The sequence below is a fragment of the Odocoileus virginianus genome, chromosome 11 (assembly GCF_023699985.2).
Source record: "Odocoileus virginianus isolate 20LAN1187 ecotype Illinois chromosome 11, Ovbor_1.2, whole genome shotgun sequence".
NCBI lineage: Eukaryota > Metazoa > Chordata > Mammalia > Artiodactyla > Cervidae > Odocoileus > Odocoileus virginianus.
The window spans coordinates 35,665,258-35,683,860 of NC_069684.1; the positions used below are offsets into that span (position 1 = coordinate 35,665,258).

An 18,603-nucleotide genomic window follows, 5' to 3' on the forward strand; every position below is an offset into this window, starting at 1 on the left:
ATCTCCCACTGAACAGAATTCTCGTCTAACTCCTTAGAGGGGGATGACCCTTTTTCTTTTTCAGGCCTCCAGTATTTTTGTGGACCCCTGAAAACCCTGGAGACTGTAGGCTCTGTGCTGCAGGACCTGGTGAATGAAACAATGCTGCCAGTTACACCTGGAGCTCCATGTACGGTGGAGGGAATGAACAGATTTCAGACTCACTTGGGAACCATGTGGGAAGGAAGCCCCAAAGCCCAGAGAACCCTCACCTCAGAGAGTACAAGACATCAAGGAACTGAAGAAGACTGCGTGCATAGATTATTTAAAATTGTCATGACTGGATTGGTAAAAGGCATCTGTCAAAAGCTTCTGGTTTAAAAAAAATGTCTCTCCTGCAAAGTTGGCCTGATTGGTAGAAAAGTGCCCAGCTCACACTGTCTCTTCAAGTCCTTTTTACTGCTAAGCAAGGCTACCTGGCAGGCCTGCTCTGACAGCCTCTGCAGTTCAGCCAGCACAACACAAACAGGAAGGAACCTCAGAGCTGGGGACGCTTCCGCGGCTGCACTGGGACACTCCGATCCTGGGCAAAGTCCTCAGGCTCTGACTGAGGGACGTGCAGGTGGTGGCTTTATCCCTGCACAGTAGGGGGACAAGGACAGGAAGAAAGAGAGGCATCTTCTGACCCAATTTAAAAAGAGGTCCTTTCTTCCTTCCCAGAGAACAGCTGGAGCCCTGGAACCTGGCCAGGCCAGAGCCTGAGACCTGAAGTCAGGAACCAGCGTGCCTATGGAATCCAGCTCCAGGTCTTCCTGATTCAGTCTGACCTTCGGCCTCTTACAGGTCCCCAGGGGGTGGGTAATACAGACTGCAGAGCCCTTGTCTATTTAGGAATGGGTGCCAGGGCAGGAACCCTCAGCTCGCAAGTGGGTGCACGCCCCTCCTCCCACACTTTTGGGCAGAACCTCTCAGGCTGCATGACCTTCACTGAGGGCTGGGCACCTGGCAATGTCAAAAGCCCACCTGTGCAGGTTGGCGGCAGAAGGACACTTCTCTCCTGTGACGGACATCTGTGATAATCCCAGCATGCTGACAACCTGCTACCCACCCCCTAGGGAAAAGTCAATTTGCATTGCTGGTCAGTCTTCTTAGGGGTGGGGCTGAAGTCAACTTGGGGCTGACCACCCACTACCCACCCCCTAGGGAAAAGTCAATTTACATTGCTGGTCAGTCTTCTTAGGGATGGGGCTGAAGTCAACTTGGGGCCGGAAGGACCAGCTCCAAGCCTAATAATCCCAGGGCAGGAGCCTGGCCAGGTTTCACAGACCTTGGGTCACCTCCAGAGAAAGAAGCCAGAATGGAAATTTCAACCCACGAAGCTCCAACAACTCCACTACCCACAGCTATGCCAACTCTCGCAGGGTCACCATTTAAAACATTAATTAAATTGGGAAACTGAACAGTGTTGCTTGCTTGTTTGTTCTTAAGAAGAAGGGGGAAAACTGACACAGTGCTGTTTATCAGGACCTGGTAAATTCCCTTCACTCAGCCACATGGACTCATTCATACAACCTCCTGCTGAAAGCAACGAGCCTTGTTCTCAGGGGCAAGCCCAGGCAAGGTGGCCCAATTTTTCTAGTGCCTGCCAGCAGGCTGGCTGCTTCTGCCTTTGCCCCTACTCTCCCACCATCCCTCCCCTCCACTGACGTCTCCGATAATTGGTTCAAATAAATAGGCTTCCCAGGCCAGGCTCACTGCATCCCCTCAGAAGGGGGCCAGGAAGGCCTCCAGCTTCCTGTTGTGAGAATTAGGTCATTAAACCAACTGGGCTGCTTGCAGGGTGAGGGCTCGGTGCCCTGTCACGGCCCAGGGTCAGCCCCCTCCTCACTGTCCGACTCTGGAAATGGGGGTCCTCAGGACCCAGCTGAGAGGCCCCATGCCCAGCCTCCTGTGTGAAACTTCTTAAAGACTCTTAGAATAGAAGTTTTAGGATTACTGCCTCTTCTTTCCTATAGACTTTCAGCATACAGGTATGTGCTAATTTGCATTAAAATAAAGCTATGTTTGTCTCCCTGGAAAACATATCCACACTACCACAATACGCTGCAAACCTTCATCATACCCTCATGTCACAGAAGTGCACTGTTTATTTGGATAACTGCTTCTGCTCCATTTCACAGCCCGTGACCTTCCCTCTCCTTTCCCTCCAGCCACTTCAGAACAAAAACTAATCGGAGGAAAGAGGAAACCTCCCCCTAAGGGGCTGCTGAAGACTCAGTTTCCTTCCTCCCTAAATGTTTAACAAGCTGCTGATCAAAATAAAAAATATTTTAAACAGACGCAACTTCCAGAATCTACATGCGTTTATTCCATTAAGTCACTGAGGAAGTAGCGTGAAGATGGACTTCTGATGTGTAGCAAGACTTGTCCAGTCGGGAGGCAGGGAGGCTGGAGGCTGGAGAGGAGAGGGAGACAATTGGGGAAAACACAGCACCCCAAAGAGCAGGAATCCACCCACAATCACCTGCTCAGAGCCAAGGGCACTGCAGAAAAGCTCAGAACTATCCCCTTTCCCAGTGGGATGGACACAAACAACCAGACCAGAGGAGAGGAGGAAATCTTTTCCCTTCTTCCCTCCTAGAGTCTTTGGCTGGCCTAATAATTATATTGACATAAGACATTAAAGAGGCTTCCCTGATGGCTCAGCAGGAAAGAATTTGAAAAAAGAAAAGAATCTGCCTGCAATGCAGGAGATGTGAGTTCGATTCCTAGGTTGGGAAGATCCCCTGGAGAAGGGCATGGCAACCCACTTCAGTATTCTTGCCTGGAAAATTCCATGGACAAAGGGGCCTGGCTACAGTCCATGGGGTCGCAAAGAGTGGGACACGACAGAGCACATGCAAGCAGGCAGGCAAGACATCAAGGGAAAAAAATTTAATTTCTTATGTAGAGAGCCTCAATATAAGGCTTGAAGAAGTGACCAGAGCAGCCACCTTTTGTATCTTTTAGACAAAGGAACGATAAATTTGTGCAGAATTGACAAGACCAAGAGGTTTGGGCTTGGAGCAGTAAACAAGTGAGAAAATTAACAACTAATAGCATTCTCAGCCTTGAACTCCCTGTCTCTGGTGATAAGGACACCTTCCATTCCCTATATGGAGAAGGTACGTTTCAAGTGGGAGATTTATTTCCTGCTTTCACAGGAATAAAGAAGGGTCAGGGTGTCTTTCTTGCACCGACTATTTCTCAAGCAACTTTAACTCCAAATAATCAATACGCTAAAGTGGTTATATGTAATAGGGCTGGCTTATTCTGCTCCCCTGCACTCGGCACACCCAGACAATCCAGTTCAGAAGCCAAGTCCCCATCAGCCATTTGTAATGACATCTTCCATTCCCAAAGCCATGAAACCATTAGTCACCAAGTTGCAAAGAAGGGGAAGAAGCTTCTAGCAAAACTGGCCTGTGAGTGTTTCCCCGGGCAAAAAGACTCCTGGTTTTACAGGCCAGCTACTCATCCAAGACTGTCACATTTCATGAAACGAAACCTGGGAGCCTTTCACAAGCCCATGCCCACAGAACGCAAGCAGAACCTGACCTCTTGCAAAAACTCTCAACTGAGAGAAAAAGCTTCTCTGGAGGTTAGGGAGAGAGAGAGTTTCATTATACTACAAGTTAGTTGGATGGTATTCCTGAGGATTAAGACTTCAAGTCTCAGAGAACTAAAGTTCCTCACAGGTTTACTCGGAGCATATGACATAATGTTAAAAACAACAAAAACTACAGGCACCAATGCACACTTGTTCTGCATCTAGAAAAGTCATGTGAGTCTGCCAGACAGATAACTCATAGGATTTCCAAGTTCAAAATTAATAATTCACCCCCCAAAAGAAGTTCCTATGAGAAATGGAAATCAAGGACTGTGCATGCCATAAAAGAAGGGGAAAGGAACTTCCCTGGTGATCCAGTGGCTAAGACTCCACACTCCCAATGCAGGGGGCCTGGGTTTGATCCCTGGTCAGGGAACTAGATCCCACATGTTGCAACTAAGAGTTCACATGCCACAGCTAAAGATCCCACATGCCACAAGGAAGATCCAAGACTCCAAGTGCTACCACTGAGACCTGGTACAGTCAAATAAATTAAATAAATAAAGTTAGAAAATAAAGCAAGCAAGTTGCAGATATCAGATACTCTGCTAAACATCTCACCACTCACCTCCTAAGGTCATGCTCTGACGCTGCTCCAATACCATTTCCCCTACTCAAGCAATTTACTACTGACCCAGTGGTGTTCTCTGATGTATGGCCCACATCCACCTCTCCCAACCACACCCCTCACTTTGGCCTGGACCGGTTTTTAATCTAGAATCCAATCGAAGATCTCACCTTCCCTTGGTTCCCACGCTCATTCCTCTCCCTTAGCCTAGAATGTTCACCAGCTTTTCTTTGTCTATCATGATGTTAACAATTTTTAAAAATCAAGGACCATTGTCTCTTTGTCCAGTTTTCCTTAGAACTGGAGTAAAGATAGACATTTTGGCAAGAAACAACTGTAGCTGATGTTGCCCACGTCCCACTGGAGGCACACAATGCCAATCTGCCCTGTGTCTGGTGATGCCGGATTTGTGGATCACTCTGTTACAGAGCAAAGTTTTAAATGTACAAAAGAGAGAGTAAGTAGACTAAAAGAAAACAGTAGAAGGAAATAACACAAAATGAAACCTAGAAGTTATAAGATTAAAGATTTTAAAATCTGATTACATAAAAATCAAAACTCTCTGCATAGAAAAAACAATATAATCAAAAGCACAATGACTGTGGAAATACATGTGACATATGTCACAGCCATAGGACAAACTGCTGTAATATATAAAGAACGCCTACAGATCAATAAGAAAAAGACTGCCAAGACAAGAAATAATGGGCAACAACATAACAGATTGCTCTTAAAGATCTGAAATGATACTCTATTTCTTCATCAAGAAATTAAATTTAAATTATAATGATATACCACTTCCTTCCTATCAGATTAGCAACAAAGCATGGAAGAAAGAGCTATTTCTGCATAATTTTGGTGGGCATATAAAATGTTACCATGGAGGCCAACTTGGCAAAGTAAAAATTTAAACAGATGTACCCTTTGCTCTGGGGCTTCCCATGTGGCTCAGTAGTAAGAATCTGCCTGCCAGTGAAGGAGACATGGGTTCCATCCCTGAGTTGAGAAGATCCCTTGGACAAAGGAATGGCTACCCACTCCAGTATTCTGTGTGGACAATCCCACGGACAGAGGAGCCTGGTGGTCTACAGTCCATGGGGTCCCAAAAGAGTCGGACACGACTTAGCGACTAAACAATAACACAACCCTTTGCTCTAACAGACTGTAGGAATTTATCCTATAGAGACACTTATATAAAAGCACAAAAATATATGTAGAAGAGTATTTCTTTTTTTAATGGTAATAAAAGATAGGGAGTTTTGTGGTGCTCTAGGGGTTAAGATTATGCAGTTTCACTGCTGTGGCCCATTGTACCTGTGAACTGAGATCCTGTAAGCCACATGGTACAGCCAAAATGAATAAATAAATGAGAGAAAATTTAAATACTCAGCAACAGGGGACATTGAAAAAAATTAATATAAGCAATCAAAAGAATGACAGGGAACCATTAAAATGAGTGAGGTAGTTGTAAATGACCTCAGACAGTAACATAACCTCTCTACACCTCAGTTTACTCACCTGCAAACTGTGGCAAATAACAGTATTTAGTTTATAGAGTTGTTGTGAAAAATAAATGTGTCAACATAAGTAAAGCACTTTTAACAATACCCAGCACACAAGAAGTAAAGAGTTATTAGCCAGACGAAAGCAATGGTGATGATAGTGGAATGGAATGCTGGGTTCCAATGTTTAGTGTGAAATGAAAAAGATAAGGTGAGTATTACAGTGTGGGGAAAAAAAAAAACAGGGTAAGTCAGGCGTGTGTGCGGCCAATGTGTACCTTATGCACTTGTACATGTAGGAGCCTCTTGTTAAGATTAAAAAGACAGCCACTAACAGACATCTTTTTTGAGGCATCTCTTTCACCAATTAGCCTTTTGAGTTCTGTACTATGTATATATTACCTACTCAAAAAAAAGAAAAAAAAAAAGGTGTTCTTTTTAAGGAGGTGAAACAGGGTCAGAAAAGGAGAATAAACAAAAGATCTCCCCCCAGGCGGCCCAGTGCCATGGCTGATGTTGAGCATTTAAGCTCTGCCACCACCACTGCTCACAGGCTGTGAGACCTCTTTCTCTTCCTTGGAGACAGGAAGCCAGGGTGGCCAGCCAGCACTCAGAGCAGGGGTTAAGGGATGGGCATGTACCATTTCTCAGGTGGCGGCGGACAGCTTCCCCCAGGGAGGGATGAAGGACTCTGCTCCACCATGTCCCACTGTAATCTTCAGGCAAGTAGAGCCAGGGCCCTGGAGAAACCCCACCACCACCTCAAGCCAGCTTACTAGCCTGTACGCCCCACCCTGTTGCCCCTACAAATTACCAGCACCCCATCTTCCTGCCACTTCGGAGATTGGCCATAGAGCACATGCTCAGGAATGGTGCTCCCACAGGTCTGAGATCATAGCCTAGTGGGCCTGAGCATGGCGATTTCTCTATCATCTTCTGTTCCTTCCTTAGTAAGACTGGATCAGGGGCTCAGAACTATCACCTCGTCTTTAAAATCTCCGGATCATGTTGACAGAACCTATGGTTCTGTGTATTTAAAACACATTCCTCTGGAGGAGGAAATGGCAACCCACTCTAGTATTTTTGCCTAGAGAATTCCATGGACAGAGGAGCCTGGTGGGTTACAGTCCATGGGGTCGCAAAAAGTCAGACACGACTGAGCGACTAATACTTTTATTTTCTTTATGTACTGTGTTTGCAGTGTTCTGAATTAGCAGAGGAAATTGAATTGTGGACTTCTGACGTTATGATCAAATTATGCTAACATGGGTTCTTTAGCTTTTAAAATGACTTACTTTGTTTTAGAGAGGTAGGAACCAGTCATTCTTTGATTCTTGAAATGTTGGATGGAGTCCTGAACCGCAGATGCCTGCCATTTTCCTTTTCGCTAAGGTTCTCAAAGCTATTTTTACTCTGGAATCAAGTATTTTAAATTGTCTTTATTTTATTTTAATGGCCTCCCACAATGATTGTTTCTAAGAACCCATTTTATAAAGTTCTGGACCTGGAGTTCCCTAAGAACTGCATGTTCCTTTCAATTAGGAATATACCCTAGAAGAAGGTGTATGTTCTGTGCAGTTTCAGAGCAATAAGCACAGCCGGCACATGTGTAAAAGTTAAGACTTGGGTGCTGAACCTTTTGATAGCATCCGTGAGTTATTTTTTAATGATACATAGAAGAAAAAGGACTAAATTCTACTTAAAACACACACACACACACAAACACAAAACACTAATTTCTTGTTTAAACCAATGACCTTCCCATATATTCAAAATGGAGCAAAAAGCCCAAACTCATCATTTCTATTAACATTGCTTTTTTAAAAAATCAGATCTTTCAAATGTTAGAAACAATGGTATGAGTGCCCTTATCTGCTCAAACCTAAGGAAGAACATTTTTATAAAGTAGTGTTACATGGGAAATGATTAGATTTCAGTTTTGTAGTAGTTTAAAAGTGCTACATACTACTTGCAATTACTGTTTACAGATTAGTGCCACGGGCTGGAGGGAGGATATGGTTGGCCTCTGATTTCCGGATGCCCTCACACATACAGTACTTCCAAACTCAAGTCCAGCCATAAGCTATTTTGCTAACACATCAGAGTAATCTGTATTTTTGTATGTGATTTCTACTTTTATAGACTTGTTTTAAAATAAAACACATTTTTATAAAAATGAAAAAAAAAAAAAAACACATTCCTCCATCCCCTACTCCCTTCTGCATGAGAAACACAGAATTTTAAATGGAAAATCATTCAAATACCCTCTCCCTGGAGAGAATGGAAGAAACCTAGAGGGTCCAAAACCCATTTTAGTTCACATTCCTATAGCAGAAGAACATTCTGCAAGGACAAGGGTCAGGATGGATCTGTCAGAAGCCTGGGCTGCCTGCGGCAGGGGGCTGGGAGGCCTTGGTCTGGGCAGGGAGGTCAAGGCTAACCCATCTCCTTGGAAACTGAGCCCCTGGTTCCCCCGGTGATTTAGCAGGAAGAAAAAGGGTGGGGCCCACACTACAAAAGGTGTCTGAATCCAAAAGGGACCTGACCCTTGAAGGAAGCACCCCACACACACACACAGCCCCCTACCAGCTTGCAGAAGCCAGAACTGAAGAACGCGAAGGCGGTAACTTCATCTGTTTGGGAGTTGTTATTCAGTTCAGGGACACGAACCACAGGATTCCAGCAGCAGGAAACATGTGGGCTGGATACTCAGGAGATGCTCAGGCCTGAAAAAGCCTTAATTGGAACTGGTTTCCCAAAGCTTCCCACCCAGCTCTCCATGTGGGAGGGGAGATAGAAGTGGGTCACATTCTCCCAGCTGAACTGGCGTCACCGTAGGCTCTGACCACAGGTGAACAAGTCCGGGGCCACAGAGTGGCCTGGTCTCCTCGCCAGGTTGGTCATTTCCTCCTGCTCAGATGCTGGATGGCTCTGAGGCTCTCCAGACTGAAGGGGCAGCTGGTTGGCACCAGGAGGGCAGTGACACCGAGGGGGCTGGAGGAATGAATATCGCCCAGGAGCGCAGCCCCATCCTGACGCCTTCCTCGCTCTCTGAATGTGTGCAGGCGCCTCTGCCAGCCTTGAGTCCTCTCTACTCCAGCTCCTGCCCGAGGGTGAGTAGACGAACACGGGGTGCTTTTCTAGGACCTGCCAGGCCTCCCTTGACTGGGCTCTTTGGAGCAAACACGAGGTCTGGGGCTGGGCAGACATGGGGAAGAACAACCCTCCTCTACCCCACTCTACATATACTGGCCCTCAGTAAGGTGCAGAGACACAAGTGTCCCTGGCTTCATGCCGAGAGCACCGATGCAGCCAGCCCCACAGTCTGCCTGCTGCCATAAACTTGTGTTCCAAAGTTGGCAGAGGGAGGCCTGGCAGGCAGGGAGAGATTCTGGAGAGCCAAGGTCTGATGGACTTTTCATAAGAGGCACTGAGGACTTCCCTGGTTGGCCGGTGGTTGAGACTCTGCCTGGCAATGTAGGGGACGTGGGTTCAATCCCTGGTTGGGGAACTAAGATCCCACATGCTTCAGAGCAACTAAGCCCGCACTCAACAATGAAGACCCAGTGCAGCAAAAAAAAAAAAAGAAAAGAAAACAAAGGCACCAGATTGATGGTATCACTTCAAAACAAAAACTCAGGAAAGAGCTCATCACCATGATCACTCCTCCTGACTTGAACCCAAGTGACAAAGGGTTAAGGCTTTAAGAGAAAACATAGTTCTTACTAACCATGACTGCCAAGGTGTTAATTGTTTCTGCAGATGCCCACACGAGTGCAGCTTTTGTCAACTGCAACACGCAAGGGCTCTAATCTCCTAACTCTTCCCGTGCTCTTCTGGGAAGCCAAGTACAACCTCCACCTTAACATCCGCCCAGGGCAGGTGCCCTTGGGACCGATGGAAACATCTGGAAATTATGTCCTGACTGCCTCCCACCACTACCCCTGAGAGTTCAAGACACTCTCACCAACACGTTCTTGCTTTATTCCCACGGCTCCAACTAGATAATAAACCTCTTGGCCCCAGACTATAAGCTCTGTATGATAAGAACTATTTTTACCCTGTTCTCCACAGTACTCCCAGTGCCTGCCAGGGGGCCCAGATCATAATAAGAGTTTAGTGAATATGTATTAATTGAAAAAGGAGCCATTAGAAGGAGGAAAAGAAGGACCAGTGGAAGACAGTCATCACGTCTTGGTATCTCTTGGTGCTCTTGGTTGACATTACAAAGACACCACAGCGGGGATCAGAAACCAAGCCCTGTAAACCCCTTCTCTGCTCTGCCATCAGCAGTCTTCCATCCTATTATGAGTCACAGTTTACACACCTGCTTACAGAAACATCTACAGTACAACATGGACATGAGAAATGGAGAAACACAGACTTCCCTAGTAGCCCAGTGGTTAGGAATCTGCCTGCAGAAGACACAGGTCCAATCCCTGGCCCAGGAATATCCCACTTGCCTTGGAGCAACTAAGCCTATGTACTACAACTACTGAGCCCGTGCTCTGGAACCTGTGAGCCACAACTACTAAGCCTGCTCATCCTAAAGCCTGAGCTCAGCAACAAGAGAAACCACCACAATGAAAAGCTCGTGTACCACAGCGAAGAATAGCCCCCGGCTACTACAGCTAGAGAAAGCCCAAACAGCAGCACAGCCAAAAATAATTAAGTAAATAAATTTTTTTTTTAAATAAGAAAGCAAGAAATGGAGAAACATTCATGACCTTCAGCCCTCAAGAAACTTCAGAAGGAGGAAAACAATGTTTGGTCCAGCATGGACCCACCATGGAAGGACACCTTTCCCTCCAGGGACTGTTGTCTTCATCCTGAAAAGGCTTTGTGGAGGATCAGGGCATAATCAGTCTCTAACAACCTAGTATAACAGCAGTCGGGGCTCTGTGCCCTTTCATAAAAGAAGTTCAAAAGCACTTTGGCTCAAACATCATAATGGCCCTGGGAGCTATGAGTATCATTATCTCCATTTATGATGGAGGAAAGTAAGGCAAACGGAGGTTAATTAGCTTGCCCAAGGTCAGAAGAAATGGGGGAAAAAGGCATAGGATTCAAACTCTGCAGTAGCCTCCAGTGTGCTAACTCTGGCCTCCCCACAATGTCACCCACGCTGGGCTTAAGGGAGATGTTTTTTCTTCTCTGTTATTTCTGCTGAAACATAGCATCTGATAGGAGGCCCAGAGCTCACACATAGGAGTGCCATCAATTGGGCTTGAGTCTTGACTCTGTTATCTTTTTTTTTTTTGACTCTGTTTTCTGACCCACATGACCTAAGACAACTTACCTAACCTTTCCAGGCCTCAGCTTCTGAATGTGTAAAACAGTAATAATGCTACTTACCTCAGAAATTAACAGTGAGGACTAAATGAGGAAACGTATATAAAATGTCATTATCATTCATTTTCTCATTTTCTAAATGAGTACATATCACTCTCATTAAAAAAAAAAACAAACCCAGTTACATGAGAAAAAGGTGGCACCCACTCCAGGTTTAGTTTCTACAAGGCCACAGATGACATGTGACTGACAGGCAAGTCTCAGCCTGCCAATGAAATATACCAGGTCCCTGAGAGGGACTTGCAACACAGAAGTCCTATTTGATTCCTTCTGACTCATGTCGGCCTCTCAAGGTTAGCAGAGCAGATGGCATCTCGGACACTGACAGACAAGTGGATGCCTGAGTAAGGATCTGAAAGGCTGGCCAACTGCCCCCAGTCTCCAGAGGCCAACTCTGGATTCCTGGTGAGCTGAACTCCTGGCTTTGAAACACTATTTCTGAGAGCTCTGCTGAGCTTCTCAATTCTGCTCAGCCCAGGCTGAAGACTGCTTTCTAGGTACCACTGTACTCCTGGATCAAGTGATGTACAGGACTGTAGATCAAATAACCAAACAGGAGGTGTTCAGAGGTGACAGTGTGGCCTGGTGGTACTCAGCAAGAGACTGGAAGAGAAGTGGGGGATGGTGTGAGGGAGGAAAGCTGCCCAGTCAATCTTGATACACTTCCAACAAAGAGACTGTGACATGGAATTTCCTGGTGGTCCAGTGGTTAGGACTCTACATTCTCACTGCCAAGGGCCTGGGTTCAATCCCTGGTCAGGGAACTAAGATCCCACAAGCTGTGTGGCACAGCCACAAAAGAAAAAAAAAAGACTGTGACAAATAGGTGTGTGTGGGTCCCTGATGCACATAAGAGCAGCAGCAGTACTCCAAGTTTACACCAGAGTCACAACCACCATAAGAAGCTTTTCCTGATGCAGAGAGAAGCAGAAAATATAGGACATGCCACTGTACAGGACAAGACGCTAACAGTTGGCAATGCTCATTCACTCAACTCAAGAAATGTTTACCCATTACCTACATACTCCGAAGGAAAAGATGGCTGGAGGGAATCTGCAGGACACACAGACACACACACCTGGACCTTTGTTAACCTAGCTGATGGCTCCCACGCCTCCCAGCTATCTAGGCCAGAGACATGAGAAACTTGATGAGAACAGACACCTGAAAGCCTTCCAAAAGCAGGGCAAGGAGAGCATGCTCACTGCTCTTCGTAGTGTCTGGCTCTCTCTCCTGGGATAGACCCCCAGGAAAAGTTCCCATGCAGTGATGTCCCCCTGTTCAGAATTAAAGAGTAAAATCCAAACTCCTCACCGTGGCCACAGATCTAACTCCCACCAGCTCCTCACTCAGCCCACTCCAGCTTCCTTGTGCTTGTTGCTTCTGCTGCCCTCTGCCCATCAGCTAGGTCTCCACTCAAAATTACCTCCTTAGGGACTTGCCTGATGATCCAGTGGCTAAGACTCTGTGCTTCCAATGCAGGGTGGCTGGTCAGGGAACTAGATCCCACAGGCCACAACTAAGAGTGTGCATGCCACAACCAAAGATCCTGCATGCTGCAACCAAGATGCGGTACAGCCAAATAAATAAATAAAAACACATTTTTTAAAAAAAACACCAAAGTTACCTCCTCAGAGCTCACTATAGTTATGACCCAGGCATTCTCCATCTCACTGCTCTCTTTTACCCTGCATCTCTTTTCACCATCCTGTTTTATTCACATGTGTACTTGTTTACCATCTGGCTCTCCCACTAGAACATGGATTTCATGCATCTTGGTGATCTTGTTCTTGGCTCAGTCCCCAGCATCTACAACAGTGCCTGGCACATAGTAGATGCTCAATAAGCCATTCAATTTAAGAAATGTTTATTGAGTGCCTACAAGCTTTAACAGTAGACCAAAAAAAGACAAAAATCTCTGCCCTAAAAGAGTTTAAATTCTGAAGGGAGATAAGAAGTAGATAAATAAATAATGGTGAAATAACAGCTACTGCTTCAACCAAGCCCTTACCAACGGGCTCAGTGTAGTTCTAAGGCTCTAATAGGTATTACTTAATTTAATCTTCCCAACAACTCCATGAAGGAAGTATTAATATTTTGTCAATGGGGAAACTGAGGCACAGAGCAGTTAAGTTACTTGCTGAAGGTCATGAAGCTCATGATGGCAGAACCAAGATTCAAACCCAGGTTTAGTCCTGTGTTTGGACTAGTCTTGTGTTTAGACCTCGGGCTCTGATTGAGAGCTCTGCTTCATATTTGCTGGATGTCAAATAACTAGTTGCTCAGCACCCTTAGCAGCTGTTCCCTGTAGGCAGGGCTGGAGTGAGAGCCGACCCGTCAAGGAAGGGCTGTCCTGCTCTGTGAGCATGGTGACATGGAGACTGCTGGGCTGACCCCCGTGTTAGACTCTGGAAGAAGAGGAAACTGATGAAAGGACATGGACAGGGCTTCCCTGATGACTCAGTGGTAAAGAATCCACCTGATGATGCAGGAGACCCAGGTTCAATCCCTGATCCAGGAAGGTCCCACCTGCCGCAGAGCAACAAAGCCCGTATGCCCCTACTATTGAGGCTGTGCTCTAGACCTGTGCCCTGCAACATGAAAAGCCACTGGAAGAGAAGCCTAAGCACCACAGCTAGACAGCAGCCCCGCTCACTGCAACTAGAGAAAAAGCCAGAGAAGCAACGAAGACTTAGCACAGCCATAAATAAATAAACACATTTTTCTTTTTAAATTAAAAAAAAAAAAAAGATAAGGTCAGCATTCCTGGGCTCTAGTTTCAGGTGCTGTGAAACACCTAGGCAGGTCAACCAGTACTTGATGAGTATACTTTGGGGGCAGGATCTAGACACTGTGAGAGACGGAAAGCTGAGTCCAATAGAAACCCTGGCCTCAGAAAACTTAGGGTTATGCATCTGCACATGAAGCTGAAAGAGAGGTAGAAAGTAACAGGTGCCATTAGCAAATGTATAGACTGGTATGGGATTTCAAAAGAGTTACTCAGGGGACTAGGTCCAGAGGCTAAAACTCCACGCTCCCAATGCAGAGGGTCCGGGTTCAACCCCTGGTCAGGAACTAGTTCCCACATGGTGCAACTAAGAGGTCTCATGCTTCAACTAAGAATTCGCATGCTGCAACTAAAGATTCCCATGTGCAGCAAAGAAGATCCAAGATCCTGACTGCCACAACAAAGACCTGGCACAGCTAAACAAATAATTTTAAACAATCAATATTAAAAACAACAACAGTGACTCATTCAGTCTCTGGGGGCTAGGGGTGCCCAACCTTAAGAGGGGCCTGGCCTATATAACCCTCATGGTCCTCTAGCTCGGAACCTGTTCTGACAGCACAGATATGGAGCGGCATGGAGACCCAAGTTTTATTCCGATTAATGGTTCAAGTTCATGGTCACTGAGCAGTTCTCCCACCCACCTCGAGATCAGTCGCAACCTCTTTGGGAACATCGTACAGCAGTGGGAGGGCAATCATGCTCTCATTTAAATAATGCAGCCGGATGTGGGAATGAAGTCCAATGCGTGCTGCCCTCCTCCTCCTCAAAATGGTTTTTAAGCCCACAAACCCTCTTCCCTTCAGAAAGGGGTGATCCATCTGTGAGCACCTTGTGAGAACATGGAGACCTAGTCACCCTGTTCATGTCAGGATCTCTAGAGTCTAGAACAGCATCTGGCTCACAACAGGTGTTAAGTAGGGTTTGCTGAGCTAAACCAGAGCATAGCCAGGTCTAGAAATTCTCTGCCAGACACCTAAGTCTCAGTCGGTGTCCCCTGAAGTTTCGCTCTCAGTCTCTCCCTGGGGGATCAGACTGGTTTCATTTCTTCTGCTACCACTACCCTGGTTCAAGCCACCGTCATCTTTTGCCCAGCAGTTGCAATGGCCAGTCTCCCAACTAGCATCCTTGCCTCTACCTGCCAGGTTAGTCCCTGCTAACCTGACAGCAGGGACGGCTTAGACACGTTTGGCACACCAGAGAGGCAGACATGTGAGGTCTGAAAGAGGCTGGGTATCCAGACTTAAGTGTCTTGGTTACCAGGTGCAAGAAAAAGGAAGGTGGCTGGGGTGGGGATGATGGCAATCATCCCTGCTCCTTACAATGCAATCTCCATATGGAGGCCAGCATGATCTTTCAACACTTAGATTTTATCACCTCTCTGCTTAAGTCCTCAAATGATTTCTAACTGCACTTGGGGGAAAAAAAAACCAAACTGGTTCTTCCCACCTTCACAGCACTTAACACTACTAAACTTACTTTGTCCGCCTATTTATTACCCCTTTCTCTTAAGAATGTCAGCTACAGGAGGGCAGGGGCTATGTCTCCAGACTCCAGTGCCTGGAATACCACATAGGAAGCTCTCATAACTGAATAGATTAATCTCCATCCCAGGGAGGCAACTTGTATATGCGAGGACCACTCACTCCATCAGGAAACCATGAATGACACACTGGCACTTTATAATTCGAATTCCTGCTTTAAACCAGGGGAAACTTGGTCTCTGGACACTTTACCAGCCCAAGAGATCAGTATTACTTAGAGTCTAAAGCCAGGAACTAGAGTCCAGTAGTTGCACCAGGGAGCTAAGAGTCAGAACCTAAGGACTAACTCTGACTTGCCTCCAGGTCCCTTAGCCACACACCCATGCCTCAATTTACCCAGCAGTCGGCCAGGCACACTTTCCTAAGTTGTGTGAGTGACAGGAGACAAAGTAATTAACAGTGCTAGCATACTTGATCCTCGGACAGGAGGTGACGCAAGCCTCACATCGCGTTATTTGTAAAACTCTTGATTTGCAGCCAACACAGGCCTCCTGGGCCTTCCCAGGGGCTAACCTGACAGCAGGGACTGTTCAGACACGTTCTGCACACCAGAGAGGCAGACATGTGGGGCCTAAAAGAGGCTGGGTATCCAGACCGAGGTGTCTTGGTTACCTGGTGCACCGGAAGGTGGCTGGGGTGGGGATGATGAGGAGAAGGCAAGAAGTGCTGTTTGGGGCTCCCCGTGGTCAATCTTGCAGGTTCACAGATACATGCCCGCCATACAGGCGAGACATGTGCCTACAACGTGCACCTTCCAGGAACATTCACGGGGCACACGACAGTTCAGCCAGACTAGAGTGAGGAAGAGCGACGCAGGGGCCAGACCTTGACAGCATTTAGTTTGGGGAAATACCGGGGGGCTCTTTACAGAGGGTCAGTCAGGATGCTAGAGCGAGGTGCAGGTGAGGAAAGAGACAAGAACGCGCGGGACCTGAGGCTGTTAGGCGGCGACAACCACGCCGACGCGGTGGGGTGAGCAAGAGTGGATGGCTCGGACACCTGTGGAGGCGACCCCCGGGGGAGGAGAGGTTGAGGACGGCTGGATGGCGGTCTGCCGCGGGATCGGGGGCGGGGGCGGCGAGCGGCAGGAGGCAGCGGCTGCCAGGCGGGGCAGGAAACCCGGCCCAGGCCAGGGCTCCGTGCCGGTGGGTCCCAGCCGGGTCGGGGGCGCAGTCCACGGCCCCTCCCCGGGAGACAAAGGGCTGGCTGCTCCCAGAGCCGCGGAGCAGCGCGGGCCCGGGCGCTGCGGGTGCGGGCCGGCCTCGGCGCTTACCTGGGCCGCCCGACCCGGCCAGGCGGGCGGGGGCTGCGGGTCCGAGAGCGGCGCGCGGCGGCCTGTTCCGGAACGCGCACAGCCCGAGCAGCCGCGACGGCACCAGCGGCAGCGGCAGCAGCAGCAGCGGGAGCGGCCGCCTCAGCCTCCGCCTCCCTCTCCGTGAGTCACCGCGGCGCGGAGGGAAGGAGGCGCCAGGCCGCCGGGGGAGGGACAGGCGGAGAGGGCGGCATCTGGCTCCGCGCGGGAGACGGAGGCGCGGTCACGGCAACGCCCCGGGGTGGAGGATGGCAGAAGGCCGGCGTAGGGGCGCGGTCTGACGATGTAATGGGCGTGTCCTGGAATTCTCAGTGGCTCTCATTGGTTAAGTGGGCCAATGGGGCGGAGCTCTCAGCTGAAAGGTAGGTGCTGCGGAGCTCTCGGGCAAGCTCATTGGGCCCTTCGGAAGTGGGCGGGGCAAGCGGCCCTGGGGCGGAGCCACGAGATGGGCGGGTGGAACCCGGTTGCGGGTAGGGCCTAGAGGCTCTCAGAGCAAAGGGGTGGAGCGGGTCGGGGGTTGGTAAGGGAGGAGGGGCGGGGGCTCCGAGGGGGAGGTGGCCTAAGGGCGGAGCCCGGGCTAAGGATGGAGCGGGCGTTGCGGTAAAGCAGCTCTGCATGTCCCTAGCTGCTCCAGAAGCACAGTGATCCCGTAAAAATAATGGCCTCTCCCACACACGAGTCTGAGTTTAAAAATGGGAGAGGCCACACGAGGCGGAATCCTTAGCAAGACCCGTTTACTCAGGACCCCTGAAAAATCTGAAATGGACAAGGTTGCAAAACATTTAGAGGCGTGGTCTTCCTGGGTCTTGGAACTGGATATATTGCTACCTTTGAAGCAGTTGGGCCCACTCTTGAACTGGGGGCCTGTCTAACCTGGATCCACCGAACCCCGAGAGCCCAGGGATGGGGCCTCTGTGGGTCTGTTAAACTTAGAATATCATACGTATTGATAGTGAATGCATTTGGGGAGGGGGTGGGTAGAGAAGGTTGCCCTTGGTTAAAATGTTGCTATAGAAAGTCTGACTCATCTGCTCTAGAGAGTATAAAGAGCCTCCTTTAGGCAAAATGCGAATTGCCCTGAACACCCAGCTTCCCTTTTAAAGGGGCGAGTGTCTTCAAGTGTGGTCTCACTTTCAACATTTAACTTAACAATTGCATAGTGCGACACTAACAGTTTTAGAGGCCTTACTGTGCCTCTTTCCCCAGCCTTTCTGCTCCTTTTCTGTCCCATCCTCTTCCACTTCCCTCATTTTTCTTCCCCTTCCCTATGCAAGAAGGATACAAGATAATTTTTTTTCTGTTATATTCTCTAATGTCTATATTACTTTTGATTTAATAACTTTTTTTACTTACAATTGAGGAATATTTTAATTTTATCAAAATAATGAGATTATGAACTTTTAAAGGCCAGAAATAGGTCAACAGTGTCTGTATCTTCCTCAGCGTCCAGACTACCATGCCCATAACAAGAGCTCAACCAGTATTTCTTTATACAGTTACTAGCTGATCCTTCAAGTTTCACAGAGCATACCAATATAACAAATTTACACATTCAAATTATTTTCATGTAAATATTGATGTTTAAACAAAACAAATTAAAAGTAAACAACTTGCTTGGTTATTCAAGACAATGTATAAATTCTATTTCAGGAAAAGGTACATGCTTAAGGATAAATGTGGGAAAGGAATGTATTTTTAAAATGTGTCACTGTGAAATAATGGAAGTTTTTTCAAAATTTTCATAAATATATTGTGTTTATTGTTCAAAATTACAGTAAGTTCATCAACATAGTCAGGCATTCATCCCATCAGCTCAGAGTTGGAAAACTCTGCATCTCCAGATAGCAGGATTACTTCAGGATTAACTCAGCCTCTCCCCATCTGTAGTCTTAGAAAGAAACACTGAAGG

General features: G+C 47.4%; 1 protein-coding gene across 5 annotated transcripts in view; it reads right to left on the reverse strand.

Annotated features, from left to right (window-relative positions):
• Positions 1-16,948, reverse strand: part of CTNNBIP1 (catenin beta interacting protein 1) — a 47,160-nt gene extending 30,212 nt beyond the window's left edge. For 2 of the 5 annotated variants that reach the window (XM_070474258.1, XM_070474259.1), the window contains exon 1: positions 16,656-16,948. The gene's annotated coding sequence lies outside the window, so the exon portion shown is untranslated. The remainder of the gene's footprint in view (positions 1-16,655) is intronic. The other 3 variants (XM_020887712.2, XM_070474261.1, XM_020888222.2) reach the window with 3 other exon arrangements.
• Positions 16,949-18,603: the final 1,655 nt, after the last annotated feature.